Genomic DNA, 16,246 nt, shown 5'->3' with positions numbered 1-16,246 from the left:
TCTAAATATAGGGGCTAGTGAAATTTGCCTACTAACATCGAATTCATGACTTACCGGCGCCGTATGCGAAGCTGAAGAGAGAGGAGGCATCAGCTGGGCTTAGCACAGGAGAGTTTCCCCGTAAATCAGCAGGTGGATGCCGAGCCTGCTCGAGTTTTAGCTCAAGCTCTTTCAGCCGGATGTCTCGTTTTGTCTCAAGCTCAACAGCTCGGACATGTAACAACTGACTCTGGTATTGCTGTTGGCTTAATTCCACTTCCAGTTCTTTCAACCGGATTGCCAACAATTGGTCCTTTGGTGCAGTGGCGGTGCCAGGGGGGGTCTTGGGGGGTCTTAAGACCCTCTCAAAAAACGCTGTGACCCCCCCATTCGACCCCCCACATATATAAATTATAAATAATCCCCCTCATAAATAATTTATTCGACATATAAAAAATATAAACACAAGAATCAATGCCACGCCCCATGAACGTCGCTGCTACACCTTGCGTCATTGTGTTCAAGGCGCTACCGCGAGCTGCAACGAAGCTAAAAATGGATCGCTTTATATAATGAGAGCTGACGGAAATTATAGCAATAGGAGTGAAAATATACCTGTTGCCGTGGAGGGCGAGGCCTGCTTGATGGAGACTGGAGAGTTAAGAGGAGAGAAGTAGACACAGGAGGAGACTGGAGACTTAAAGGGTTAGTTCGGTATTTTACTCTTAAAGCCCTGTTTTAAGATCGTTGCTGATGAAATAGAATACAAAATCATAATAAAATCGCTGTAAAAGATGCTTTCCATGGTTTTATATCGTAGTTTTGTCCCAATACAAGTCAATGTAGTTGTACAAAAACTATGATAAAACCTTTTGGAAAACATCTTTTGCAGCGATTTTTGCGTGAGCATTTCAGTTAACACCTCAGACCACTCGGTAAGTTTCACGTCTTTGTAGACGAAAGTTTATGCGTTTTATGAATGATTGTTCCAGTGCTAACACAAGTTCTCGGGACAGCAGTAGCTAATTTGACCAAATTTCAATCTTAACCATTCTATTTCATCTTAAAACAGGGCTTTAAGTGTAAAATACCGAATAACTAACCCTTTAAGAGCAGCAGAGAAGAGGACATGAGGAGACTGGACAAAAGAGCTGTCAATATTGGTTAGTGAAGTAATTGAGGTGAATCTCTTCATATTGTATTGCTGTTTTTATCATAAATACTATCCTATTCATGTGTACTAAAAATTCATATGTTGCAGTAAATAACACATGTGGAGACTGAAGAGAGCAGAGAAAACGCCAGGAGGAGACTGGACTTTAGATGAGCAGAGAAGATGCCAGGGTCCAATTGGACAGAAGTAGGGCAATCAAAAGGTGGTGAGAATATGAGAATAGATACTATTTTGTGTTTTGTTCATTGTTGTGCTTGAAATAAACTGCAACTTTTTCATGAACATTTTCTCTGCTGCTTTATTCATCCATGTTCGTATGTATCACCCCCCAGCCACCACTACTGACTCCCTCTGAAATTACAACCAATCATCACATTTTGTAAATATGTTTTCTGTAATGGGTGTGGTGTGGCTATGGCAATTAAAGTTCGAGCATATTGTTTGCAAACCGAAATTAATTAAAAACAAAGTAGTTGATATGCTGTGTTGTTTTTGTTGTTAAGTAGCAGTAATATGCAGTTATTAGCCGTGTCAACTGTATTTTTTTGTTGGTTTTCATGAGACCCCCCCCCCTTGAAATGACCAGGACCCCCCATTGCCCCCCCAATCAAAATTGTCTGGAGCCGCCACTGCTTTGGTGCAGGAGGGTTAACAGGATCTATGCAAGCCCCATCATCAAATTTGAACTCTGCCTCCACAGCATCCATATTCACAGATGGTGCTAGAGATGCAACACCCATAACCTCACTTTCAACACCAGGCAAGATCTTTTGTTTTACAAGCTCCATGTGCAGTATGTCCTTAATCTCTCTCTTAAGCGCATTTCGCGGTACGACAATATCAAAGAAATCCGCGATCAACAACAAATCGTCTTTACGACATTTTTCAAATTTCTCCTCTGTAGGAGCGATCGTGAAATTTTCAAGTTCAAATTTTGATGCCATGCCAATCTCTATATTTCCTCCCACACAAAAAGAAAATCCCCAGGCAAACACTAGCAAAACAAATTCGGCTAATAGAACATATATAGCCAAGGGACGAGCCCCCAATTTCATTTTAATTAAACCTCTTTCCTAAACCTTAAACCAAAAGAAACGAAAAAATATTTTTTAAAAAAATACAATCAATAAACTCCCTAACCAAAACAGAGATTAAATGGTTTACAATAAAGAAAATGATGGTGTCAAGCTCCTTACTTTCCCAAAAATCAATCAGTATTTACAATATATACAACCAGGCAAACAAACTGAAAAGGGCAGTCCAAATCAGTATCGGTAAACAGGCAAAGGGTCAAATATACCAATGAGGATATTCGGATACAAATAGTTTAAAAAAAAAATAAACAAACAGTACTCACAGTCTCAATACACTTAACAGTCTCAAATTACAAACTCTCTCTTTCAAATCAAACAAACAAACAAAAAGTCTCAAGTAACCAACTCTCTCTTTCAAATCAAACAAACAAACAAAAAGGTTACTCAGTCTTAAAACTCTTAACACTCAAATCACAAAGTCTCACTCTGCTTCAAAACATAAGATCTCTCCAACACTTCCTGTAAAGGAAGTGATGTCTCTTTTAAACACACGCTGCACCAATCAGGATCGAGCAGCAATCATCGTGCAGGAACCAATCAGATGGGCGTTCCAATCATCCGGCAGGGACCAATCAGATGACGTTCCTAACCAGTCACACTGAGAGACTGACAAAACAACAGAGATAACAAAATACAAACCATAGGGTCGTAACACCCCCCCAAAAAACTACAGTGGTACCCCTGTCGTTTTTTTTGGTGCGAAAAAATAAGTTTCTCCAATCTTCTTGAAACTCTGGATTCTGATAGAGGGTCATGTGGCAAAAATGGGGGCTCTAGACCCTTCCAGAGCTGAGATATTGAGATATTTACAATGGCATAAATGCTACGTGGGATCTCAATATCTCAGCTCTGGAAAGGTCTAGAGCCTCCATTTTGCACTCAGGTCTAAGTCACATGGCCCTCTATCAGAATCCAGAGTTTCAAGAAGATCAGAGAAAATCAAAATTTCGAGATTAAACGGTTAACAATAAAGAAAATGATGGCGTTAAGCTCCTTACTTTCCCAAAAATCAATCAGTATTTACAATATACACAACCAGGCAAACAAACTGAAAAGGGCAGTCCAAATCAGTATCGGTAAACAGGCAAAGGGTCAAAGAAGATCAGAGGAACTAAAAATTTCAATCCCCCCAAAAAAACAACAGTGTCAAAAAACGACAGTGTAAAAAAACGTATATATATATACAAATGTATGCAATATATTTACAATTATGTTTCATGAATCGTAATCGTTTTACTGTCCCTTTTAATGCAAATATTGTTCCATTGTGGCAACATGCCCTGCTTCTTCTGGTTAGTAACCGTAGAAATGTTCAATAGGGTTAGTGAAGTTTTAAGGTATGCTTGCACAGAAATTGACTACCCTGAGAAATATTCACTGGAGATAAACAAATGAAAACTAGCTTCAGCCACTCCTAAATATTTGGATCCAAATGAAAAACAATCTAATTAACCGTTAAATTAAGGTGGGACACAACTCCTGTGCCTGTCACGGAGCAAAAACATGTTTTATTTCACTTCATTTGTCACTGTATGTCACATCCACTCAAGGAGAGACTACAACTTTGAGTATTCAAAGAACGGGTTTTACCTTTCAGTTCGAGGTAGGAAACAAATGCATCTCCCTCATCTTTCAGCTCATGTATACCATTCCTCTGTGGCCTCCTTGGCAAACAATGGAGAGTGATTGCTCAGACAAGCAACCTTTGTTACACACCTTCCTTTACAAGCTCAAGAGCCGTCGCTCAGTTTGTTCCACCACACAATCTCATCGCGGGATGTCAAAAGATCTCATTTGCATTAACACAAGGACATGAGCTAAGGTGTAGCAATTAACCTCGCACAGAATGACATGGACGCGGGGGCTGAGGCATTGGTGGACTGGCCAGACCGAATAACACAGAGTAATGCGAGCTGCTCAATAAGGCATGCAGCCCCTAATAGTTCAGTCTAATTAATGTAGAAGAGCTCTTTTTCTGGCATTTTAATGTCGGTAATAGTCCCTCTTTGTATGTTGGTGTCTTTGCAAAGGTCAAGCAAAAATGGGCTGTAAATTATTTTGAGTCCACCCCAAAATTAGAATTCTGTCATCATTTACTTACCCTTATGTCGTTCCAAACAAGTATTTATTTATTTTATTTTTCTGTAAAGCACTAAATAAGATATTTGGAATATATATATATATATATATATATATATATATATGTGTGTGTGTTTTTATATATATTAAAAATTATCTTAAAAATATCTTTAAAATATCTTTAAAATATCTTACTAATTTGGAACAACAGAAGAGTAATGAGATTTTGATGGTCCCTTTTGAACATCCTGTTGACAATAAGTAACTTTGCATCTACATGTCAACTAACTTACATTAAAGTATTAATAGACTGTCTGCTTAAAGGGTCATGAAACCCCCCTCTTTCAGCTCAAGTCTAGCTCAAAATCTTTTTGAAAAATGCAGCTGAAATGGGCGTGGCTAGCTGTGAGAAGAAGGGAGGGAGTGGGTGTGGTATGACCATCACTGTCACTCTCCCATGCATTTCCACTGTCACTAAAAAGCAATGGTAAAACGTGAGGAAATGCTAGATTTTTATATAGCTGGCAAAGTTAAAGTCTTATGAAGTACACTGACACTTTTTGCATCTGAACTCTTCATATTCAACGCACTTGGACTTTGCACCATGAAAACAAATAGTTTGCGTCCCATGATTGCCTCTCTCATCTAACGTTACTACGCGATATCACAGTTTGTCATGTCTGTCGTTGGAAAGATCCACGTGGTGTCATGAATAATTAAGAGGCCATGTCTTCTCATAGGATAACACCGATGAGTCATCAACGCACTGTGCAGGGCACTGCCACGTCACCCGCTACGATGAAGATTTTAAACCCGGAAGACGAAAAAAGCGGAAAAAAAGAGATGGTGCTCACTGCGGAACATGAAATCCACGGGGAGGAGTCGGATCCAGATCCAACTCCTCCCACCTTACATACACCTAAACCTAACCAACTCCGCCCCCTGATCCCTAAACCCAACCCTAATCCTACCCATCTCCACCCCTTGGATCGTGATCCGACTCCTCCCCGTGGATCTCATGTTCTGCATTGAGGTGCTACTGGAAAAAAACTCAAATTTAACCATTTTAACCTTATTATTAAATCTAACAGATGCTAACATTGTCTCCAATGATGTTCAACACACATACCTCTGTTATAATCTCAGAAAATTTGGTTTGGGGTTTCATGACCCTTTAATATCTGCCAACTCTTTATTGTTATGCTCCTCCAACAGACAATCTACTCAATATAAGTAACTTTGCAATTGCATGTCAACTTATTCTATCCCTAACCCTACCAGTCTACTAATACTCTACTAACACTCTAACGAGAGTTAGTAGAGATGTATGTGCAACGTTACTTATAGTCAACAGAATGTGTTAAAGGGACCATCCAAATGAAGTGAAACCGAGAATTTTTTTTTTTTTTTTTAACTGTCCCTTCAAGTTTTAAAAGGAGGTTTCCCACTCTCAAACACTGTATCCGTCCATCTCTGAAATTGTTGTCCTGTGATCAAGTGCCAATCTCAGAGCCCCTTGTGTCCCCTGGTGACCAACTTAATGCATTACGAAAAAAATTGAAAGGACTCAACCTTCCAGAAAACATTCTAATAAAAAATGTTCTTATTTTACAGGCATCCCACCCTTGTTCAGATAGCCCTTAGGCTGCTTTAATAAACTATAAGTGTGTTAATTAATGCTACGCTAATTGCCATTCACCTTTCATAAACAACTTTCTTAAACTGCTTCATTTTGGTTGAGTCTAGAGAAGTAGAGAATCCAAAGACAATCACAAAAAAACCAACATACTTCTCCCCCTTCAGAGCATCAATTTAGATAAGGCTACAGTTACCTGTCTTTGTCCCATCCATGTAAAGTGCATGCTTTTCTTCAACTCATGAGACGATTATCTCATCAAGCTCTGCAATGATAGACAAATATTGAAGAAAAGTGACTGTATGACATCTCATTTCAAAACAGACAAATTGAGAAACAAAACTTATATAGTACACTGTTATGTGCTCGGTTATGAAATTTTTACACACCTTCCTAAGCTTCAATAGATCTGTGATGAAGAGGAATGGCCAAGGTCCTAAAACATATTGTCCACAAAAAGATAAAGCAATACAACTGTTTTCAGCATTGTTATTAATAAGAGTTTCTTTAGGACCAAATCAGCATATTAAAATAATTTCTGATGGACAATGTGATACTAAAGACTGGAGTAATTGGTGTTGAAAATTCAGCTTTGTCATCAAAGGAATAAATTATATTTTAGAATATATTAAACCTATTATGCCCATGTACAATGTTTTGATTTTGTTTTGGGGTCTACTAGAATAGGTTTTCATGCTTCAAAGTTCAAATATATTTCATTGTTTCCACATATTTGGCATCATTGCAGCACCTTTCTGTCTGAAATCATCCCTTAATTAGGGCACTATTTGAGGGAACAGCCATTTGTAGTGGTGTCCAAAACCATAGTGGATGTTATCGAGTGCACTCATTCAATCCCACACTGTACTGCAATAGCGAGTGTACAACTGATGTACACTCAATGGCTAGAGAACACCCATAATGCACTGATGTAAGGGTTTTGCTGAATGAATTCATGGATGGTGCTGCAGCTGAATCATCTATTCATCCATTTTCCAAACCGCTGGTCCAATGTGGGTACGCCGTTAAATCATACAGGTATAAATTTATTTTTTTATTGATTTTTTAATAGTTTAATTTAAGTTTTTACATGCATGTCTCCATAACAGAGTTCAAGATAAATCTTTTTATTACTTCTGGAGCTAAGTTTGCCAAGTTTCAAATGAATATTAAACAGCACACACAAGCCATACTATGCAAAAGTGGTAGTCCTTCCGAACGAATTCATTCGCTCAGTTGTTTTTATTCACTCCATCGAGTGGACTATATTAGCGTAGTAATCTAGGGAATAGTGAATGAGGGTAAAGGGGTATACGTAGGGGGCGACTTCAAACATAGCTCCAGTCTGTTTAGTTCCTGTCTCTATGAAGTCTCTTCAGAGATGTATAAAGTGCTAGAAACCCAGACTTGAGTAAAAGTACAAGTGCTCTATCAAAAAAAGTGACTTGAGTAGAAGTGCTCTTATAAGCACCACACTTAAGTAGAAGTACTAAAGTATTCAACATTTTTTGTACTTAAGTATTGCAAGTAGTTTATTTTAAAATTCACTACTTAAGTACTAAAAAGTAAAAGTATTGTTTGATGTAATTATTAAAGAAAGAAGTCAAAAGTTTGAACTAGAAATCAAATAAAGTGCTTTGGCGGGATACAAATTTGCTTAGGTGGCCGTATGTCATTGCAGGACAACCCCTGCATTAGTTGTCAATGTCAATCAATACCATTATCCTATAAAACTGGCGTGTGAGGCAGGATGAAAGCCAACTTGCAATGAATGATTCGTACAATTTTTAGAATTGTAACAAGCAGAACATTAAAAAAATATTGAAGTAAAAGTATTAAATTCATCGAAAATATCTACTGAAGTAAAAGTAGAAGTATGAGGAAAAACCAATACTCTGATACAGCATTTTAGTACTTAAGTAGTTCAACTTCGTTACGTTTCTGAGTCTCTTCTTCAGAAATGCCCAATGTGCTCTGATTGGTTGGCTGGACTAGTTTGTGTTGTGATTGGTCAACAGCTTTGAGCGTGTTTCGGAAATGTCACCCTCACCATAACTACGAGTTTGCTACAACTCAACTGACAACTGACATGGTGACACCTCAGTGTGTGTGTGCATTAGACAAATGTAGCATTGAAATTGAAGAAAAATATAAGCAAATATTCAATTTACATATAACTCATTGCCAGCTTAATTAACACAGAGTGATGCCCTCTGACGCAACCATAACCATATAGCTAACCATAATGTTTGCAGTGCCCTTGGTTTCCTTGAGCATACACATATTGTGTTAATCCATGGTTTGTTGCCATTGTAGAAAAGTCTTTCTGCAGTCATCTAATGTATATTCAAATGTATGCTCTTGTCTTGAGCTCACCAGCAGGTTCAAAATATAATTACATGGTGTGTGTGTGACCCTGCAAACAATGCACAATCTAAAGATTTCCCATCTCAGCATAATACTGACTTAAAGCAAGGCCAGGGCCAAGGTAGTCAGCTTTAATACATGAGCTAAGCTGTATTCCCAGGCACTGGGTGTACAATATGGAGACACCTCTTTATTCAATTTGCACTCATAAATGAAAATTCTGTGAGATCTATTTGCATCAATATAGTCAAAAGGATGTGTGTGCAAAAGAACGTTCTGTCATATATTTAATGAGATCTTTTTACAGCTACAAACTTTAAAGTAATAGCATGTTTTCTTAGCATTTAGCATCATAACATGTCACTTCTAAAATGAAATCTTGAGCCCAAATATAAAATAAACCAAGTGTAACATCTCCAGAGTTAGCCATTGATTTTCCCATAATGAAAAACACAATTAGCATTTCTTAATTATGATTCACAAGCGCTGATGTGTTTTCCTGCTTTTTCATCATTCTCCCATGACTGCAACATATGGGGTGAGTTAATCAAGCTAATGATCTAATTCAGTGACTTCATTATTTCATGTAATTCATTTTCCAGGAGGGACTCCTGTTTTCTGCCGGAAAAAAAGACGTGGAACAAAATATAAATAAATAAACACCATTCAAGTAATCAGCCATCTCTGATTCACAAAAGCACACAGGCTTAGACAGGTATTTTTGAGGAAAATAAAAGGAACTCAATGTAAATGGGAAGCACGTTACACAGACAAAAGATACATTTTATCGGCATCACTAATTTGCATAATGAAAGTCTAGCAAAAAGCAGCCCAGCATTAACTAAATACACTACATTAAAATGATGGCCTGAAAACGTATTAGAATTAGTGAATCATCACCTTTAATCGGCTCACTTTCATGAACCAACCAAACGAATCGATTCACTAGAATAAATCCGACTTTCCATGTGGGGAAAGAGAAATTTAGGATGGACCGGTTTATTTGCGTGTATTGGACTTGACAAAGCATCTAAAAAAAGACACATCCATTTAGAATGTACCAACTCAATCGAATAAATGTCTATCCACCTTTTAAAGTAAGAGTGGGTGCAGTCATTTGCAACTTGCTTGTGTGGCTTCCGTTATCATCCACTTCTAGTTATTTCAGCTGTACAAAGCCAGTCCTTATGCTGCTTGAAACTGCAAACTTATTGGTTATATTATTTTAATGTATTATAATAAACACAATGTTTTGTTGTGCAAATTATTTCACCATTTAGCCTAGTTATTCTTTCAGTTATTTACATAGCGGCTAGTTCACATAAAAGCTTACTTCTGCGAACGTATAGTGAATCAAAAGTTATCCAGGGGTAATTCGATGATGTATTGTGTGTGCGCTTAAATACATTTGTTTACGAGTCCTAAAACCACTCAGTGCTCGTGACTTTTTAGCTCTGCCCACGACACGCCTCCTGGAGCTTGACTGTTTTAGGAAAGAAGCGGTACAGCTGTATCTGTTTGTTTATATATATATACTGTAATTCTGATAAAACTAAATACTCTTCAGATATACAAAGGACACAATACTATTCTTTAGGTAAGATTAACACGAAATTGTCATGTGTTTGTGTCAAGTGCCTTTAGTAGTGTCGCTGATGTAGCTGGCCTTCATCACCAACTTGCTTGGTTTTGGAATGATAGAAAGGGATTGCTTGCTGTTTTGATTTCTGCCACCAAGACAGTTTTACAGTTCCTGATAAAAGCACAGTAAACACTCTTTAGCCACCATACTTCAGTTATACATGGCTGGGCAGACATTTCAATGATGTAGCAAACTGCAATCTGAATAAAGCTTACAAAATGTCTTTTTGGCATACACGTATTCTACATGCACCTGGAGAGCATCTGAACATTCAGGGGATGAGAAAGAAATGCATTTGTCAGGGGACTTCAATTTTTTTTTTTAAGTAAACATGCACTTAAAGGAAGTGAAATTAATTTAGCAAAAAGAGGTCTCTCAGAAGAGACATTAGCCACGGCAGAGGAATGATACCCTTCATGTTCAATCTCCCACCGAGTGTCTGAGAAATGGGATTTTTCACTTCGGCATTCAGCGACGTTCTATACATGCCTGCTCGGAATATCTGAAAGAGATAAATACTCTGCTAAATTTCTTTCTTTACCTCTCTTTTTAAGCTTGCTTTAGAGTTAACAGTGCAAAAAAAATGGGAGAATTAGTCATGTACATGGTAATACTCAAACAATGCTTTCTTGCTGGAGCAGTTATCCAAATATGAAAATTATGATTTACTCACCCACTTGACATTCCAAATCATTTTCTTCTTCTTTTCTTCAGACCACAAAAAGGAGAAAAATAGGCAAAGAAAATAACAGATTTGTAACCAAGAACCATCTAGTTTAATTGGTTAGCCAGAAAACTTAAAGGAGCATTTCACTCATTTCAACATTAATCTTTATTGAAAGTCAATTATATATGTAGTCTAAATGTAAAAGAATTTTTGAATTTGGTGCCCTCTTGACGAAGAAAATATAGATATATATAGATAAATATATATATAAGAAATATCAGAAGGGTGCATTTGTATGAAAGACTACAACACCCACAGTGCATCACATTGCACAGCTCTGCAAGCCACACCCACTAACTGCACGCAATCAGAGAAATTATTATTTTGTCAACAAGGCTAACATTAGCTGCCACCAGAGTTTAAAATTCTTTTCACGCAAAATTTCTGGTTAGTTGGCTGTGGCGAGCAGGACAAGGGACATGAGAGCAGCGCGAGAGGACAACGCGAGGCCGGTGGCATGAGTTATAATGAAAGACAGAGACGCACTGACCGGTCTCGCATCTCTCACGGAGGAGCGGGAGCATAAACGGCAGATCGAGAAAGAAACAGGCACGATTATATGTTGTGTGTGGACATCAGTTGTCAATGAGGGGCTGTTGGCTTATATTTTCATTTTGTATTTGTTCATTTTACTATTAAAATGTTTAAATGTTCGCCGATTCCCGCCTCATACTTCCCGCAACAACAAAGCCTGTTAACGTTACATTGGCAAACTCATGAATTACTCCTCGTTTGTATTTCTTTCTAAATATGGTAAATTACTGCATGATACCTGGATGTTCAGTCAGGCGAAACTATGATGGTTCACATCACAACACAAATGTCCATGTGCTCATCTTATTCAGAGATTTCGTCCAGGAGAAATTGCCATCGCTGAAATTCTCTGCAGCAGACAGACTCTATCTGTGTCCGTAGCACGCAGAGAAAGCACATTCACAGCAGTCCACCTCAGCTTGAGTCAGTCCATGATCCTCGATCGCGACAGGCAGCCGCCTCCTGTTCTTCGATCACCCTAAGCTGCTCTTCACTATACTACGGCTCGTAAAGATAGCAACGAACATCGGATTCGAGTAGCAGAATTTCAAAATCCTCTTCTTCCATATCATGTTTTTTCTTCTGTCATTGTCATACAGTATAAGAAGTGGACAGAGCGACCTCACTGGAAATCCATTGAGACGATTGAAGCCCGTTTTTGGCGATTTTTTAGCACTTCCGTCCCTGACGCGCAGACTCAAACAGAGCTTGACGACATAGATGTGACGAGAACAACCCGTCTGTCTTCTAGTGGCCGTGGCATGAGAAATCTGAATCATTCCCTTCTGAAACTTGCAGAAGCGGAGAGTGTGAATAGGAGCTGTCCATGAGCTAGGAGAAGGAGACAATTTTGCTAGGTATTCTGATTAATTATTTTGTCATTTTGCCTCCACGTTTCCCCGATAGCGTGCAAGCTTCTTCTCCTGTCCATACGGTAATCTCTCTACTGTGCGACAGAGAGTCGCATGGCTATGACGCAATCGTTAGCCTACTTTCACTAAAACTGCTTCTACGGGGCCATAACATAAGCTACAAGGTAATGGAGCATTTTATACATTGTCATGTTTCTTTAGAAATAAATAAAAGACAAATGGGGTCTTCAAACGTCTCAGATGTAAAGTTATTCGCTGTCAAAGTGACGCCAAAATGAATGGGAGTCAATGGGAATGCTAACGTAAGTGAAGTTCTGCTAAAAGATGACAGCTCCCGCGAGGGAGCACAATGATATATTACAATATATCATTGTAATACTTCCTATCTCCACAGCACTTGTTAGCTTAGCTTCCAAAAACAAGATGGTGGATATTGATTTTAGCTTCTGCAAGTGAAGTCCCACCTACTGATCTGTAATAGGCCTATAGGGTGAGTGGGTCCCACACCCTTGAATAATAATGAGCTAATGTTTGTAGTCTCTACAGATTTCAACGAAATGTGACTTCCTGCTTATTATGACGCAAAATGACGATTTTTACGTCATAATAAGCAGGAAGTAAAACAAGTCCTAATTTCTCCCATCTCAGGGGAAAATAAGGGAATAAACCATGACCATTCAAAAATATGACTGGGTTTCTAAAGATACAAAGCTTAATGCAAATGAGTGAAGTGTCCCTTTAAGGATAACGTGGCATAAACGTGTGAAAAACATGCTTTGATTACATACATGGGAAAACCTAAAACTTGATTTGAAGAATGGAAAAACTTTACAGGCCAACCAAGTAATCCAACACTAGAAGAACATGACCAAGGATACTCCCTGCATCAGACAGTTCAGCAATAATAAAACATGCTAAATAAGCTGTTACCTCATTATAAGAGTAAACAAAGTATTCAAAGGGGAGCAGATGTCTGAATCACTTCACGACCACAGCTGTTGTTATTATCACCAAATTGTACTAATCCATGTTTTTTTTTTTTTTTTTTTTTTTTTTTTACAATGACTCATCATGATTCATCATTGCTGTCATCATCATCATCACTCTTGAATTCCTCTTCATCAGCACATACCGAATCCCATTCTTTCCGTCCCCGTTTCTGTGCCGGTCTCCTGAAAGTTGCATAAATCACAAAAAGGGAATCGTACGTTGTTTTACAAACCATTTAGAAGCGGCATGAGGCAGCTTAATGTTCCATTGCTAATGTCCCTACCCAGTCATATTCAGTAATGATATAAAATTACTGCCGTCAGCCTGATGATGTTTGCTTTAGGCGCACTTAGACGGCACTGCTTACACTGTAATTATGGGAACAGCACCTCCACCAGGAGGATGAGATGAGAGGAGTGGAGCTCCTGACCTTTCCTGTCCACCCTGGACTCTGTTGCCAAAATTATCTTCCCTCCAACATATGTTCTAAACACATCTGTACTACAGTGCCTCAGTATACAGTCAAACTGTAAATGTAGACATTTTTCCTGTGGAAACTCTATAAGGTCCATTGACAGTTTCTGCAGTGAGCATCTGGCAAGCTGAATCCACAGTACAGTGTCATATTTGGATAGTTTGGGGCATTTAAAGGAATAGTTCACCCAAAAATGAAAATTCTGTCATAATTTTTTCACCCTCAAGTTGCTCCAAATCTATATGAATTTTTTTCTTCTGCTGAACACAAAAGAAGATATTTTGAGGAATGTTAGTAACCCAACAGTTGATGGACCCCATTGACTTCATATATATATATATATATATATATATGAAGAGTTCAGATGCAAAAGCCTCTAAATGCCATTTGACATTTTCTCCTTCAATGATGATTTTTATCAAACTTGTATATTTAAGTTCAGTAATTTCACTTAAATAACAATTAATAGGTAATTATCATTGCCATTTAAGTGAAATTACTGAACTTAAATATACAAGTTTGATAAAAAATCATCATTAAAGAAGAAAATTTCAAATGGCATTTAGAGGCTTTTGCATCTGAACTCTTCATATATATATATATATATATATATATATATATATATATAGATTGTGTTCCATAGTATGAGAGTGGGGCCCATCAACTGTTTGGATACCCATATTCTTCAAAATATTCATACAGGTTTCAAACAACGTTGTAACTTTCCAACTGAGAACTCTCAGAAGGATGCCATTACAAATTTATAAGGGAGGACTTCATTGACTAAAATTAATTTTAACCAGACTCAGAAACACTCAAACCAAGTCCAATCACCAAGGTAAATGCAAACATATTTATATCAGATAAGTCACACCACATCATACAACTAGTGAGTCAACAAGTGAAGGTATACATGTCTGTTTTCTAGTTTGGTCCCAGTTAAGAGCAAAAAGTCCAGTAAACTCTACGTTTCCTTAAATCCATGTTTCATGCTTAAGCCCGGAACACACCAAGCCGACGCCAACTAACTAGCGCTAATGAAAGCCAACTGTGTTGTCGCCTCTCGTCCGCTCTCGCCGAGGTAAAAAGCTGCATTTGAACACACCGAGAGAACTACAACCGACTGTCAGCTAGAATGTGCGTTCTGCGCCTGCGTTTAATGAGCCAACTGTCTATTTCTGTGGATATATTTTAGTCTAAATTCGTCATTAAAAAAGGAAAACCGACGCTGCCGGCTGCAGATACACATAACGTAAACAAAGCAGCGCGTGCTTACCGTTTCGAATATCAATCCTGCTATTCCACTCCACTCACGTTAATATTGAAATATTCGCTAATAACACTCAGGTAAGAAGACGCAACATAAGAACAGCCTTCTATCTTTACCATTTTGACTTCTTTGCTTTCTGTTTTGCTTTTATTACCATGTCGAATCGGGAAAAACAAAGCCAACGAGGACTATTTATAGCCAACGGCACGGAACCGTGCGTATCACACCGAGGAGACTAAGTTGGCCAATGCACAAAATCTGCCAGACGGCCGACCGTCGGCTTGGTGTGTTCCGGGCTTTAGGGTACATTGCAATACTGGTGTCCTTGCAGCACTCAAACATCCCAGATCTCTGTTGATCCACTATATCCAAAGAGGATATTGGCATAACCAAATAGTATCTCCACAAGACACAGTACAGCATAGAAAGGAAGATGTCTCAATCCCATAGCACAAGAAAGATAACTCTGTGGACGCGGTATATCCAAGAAGTCTTTCTAAACAACAATGTACAAGCTAACATTAACACCACACATATTAAATGAGATTGCAAAAACCAGTAAAACCAATGAGTACAACACAAAATGAACAACACTTACTTGGATGAGCTCAAAACAACAGTTTCTCAACCCAATGAGGTTAGCAAAAGGAGGCCATGCTTCTCTCCAACCAAACATACCCCAAATCTACTTCTCCCTGTTTTTTATCCAGAGGAAGAGAAGTCTGGAGACCCCCTAGAGCATAGTAGTAGTACTACTGCTCAAGACCAGAGTAACTGCTCTAAAGGCCGTTACAACGTGAGGGTGAGTAAATAGTGAGATAATTTTAATTTTTTGGGTAATTATCCCTTTAAGTCATACAAAATCTATCATGAATTTCATTGCAGATACTAGTAATTAAAGGGATAGTTCACCTCTGGAAAGATGAATGTGTATATGGTTCATTCATGTAGAAGATATGTGAAAAATATTTTTGAATTTAGAGCTTTCTAGACTGAGAAAAGCCAGAAAATGTATTTTTTGGTTATGTGGATGAAAGACAACAACTCCCAGAATGCAATTGCTTCGCTGCCCTAGGCCTACCGGTAACAGAGCGCAGTAGTTAAACAAGAAGTCAAGGCTACTAGTGAGTCTCTGTTATAAATCTGCCTGAAAATGTGTTTCGAGATCGCCCAAAATGTCTGTGATTCGGCTTTTGCGTTCTACAGTCGCCATTCATCATGTTTACTGTGATGAGCAGGACGAGACTGAGGGCCGTGGGTAGAACGGCCGATGAGCGATACTTGTGAGACGCACAAAAAAATGAAAGAAAAAAAAAATATATAGTTCAAATATTATTTTTTTCTTTTCTGAATTTGATTTTGGATAAGTCATTCAAATAAATGCCACTTGGTTTGATATTTTGTTTT

The 16,246-nt window shown here is 38.2% G+C and overlaps 1 long non-coding RNA gene across 1 annotated transcript; it reads right to left on the bottom strand.

Annotated features, from left to right (window-relative positions):
• Positions 1–7,518: 7,518 nt before the first annotated feature.
• Positions 7,519–15,529, bottom strand: LOC148981430 (uncharacterized). Its single transcript, XR_016168624.1, has 4 exons — positions 15,438–15,529; positions 13,237–13,276; positions 10,645–10,679; positions 7,519–10,473 (listed from the first exon to the last, which is right to left on the bottom strand). It is a non-coding gene; the product is annotated as an uncharacterized LOC148981430 (long non-coding RNA).
• Positions 15,530–16,246: the final 717 nt, after the last annotated feature.

Source organism: Pimephales promelas, chromosome 5 (assembly GCF_988280905.1).
Source record: "Pimephales promelas chromosome 5, fPimPro1.hap1.1, whole genome shotgun sequence".
NCBI classification, from domain to species: domain Eukaryota; kingdom Metazoa; phylum Chordata; class Actinopteri; order Cypriniformes; family Leuciscidae; genus Pimephales; species Pimephales promelas.
This window is presented reverse-complemented; position numbering and strand designations above follow the sequence as displayed.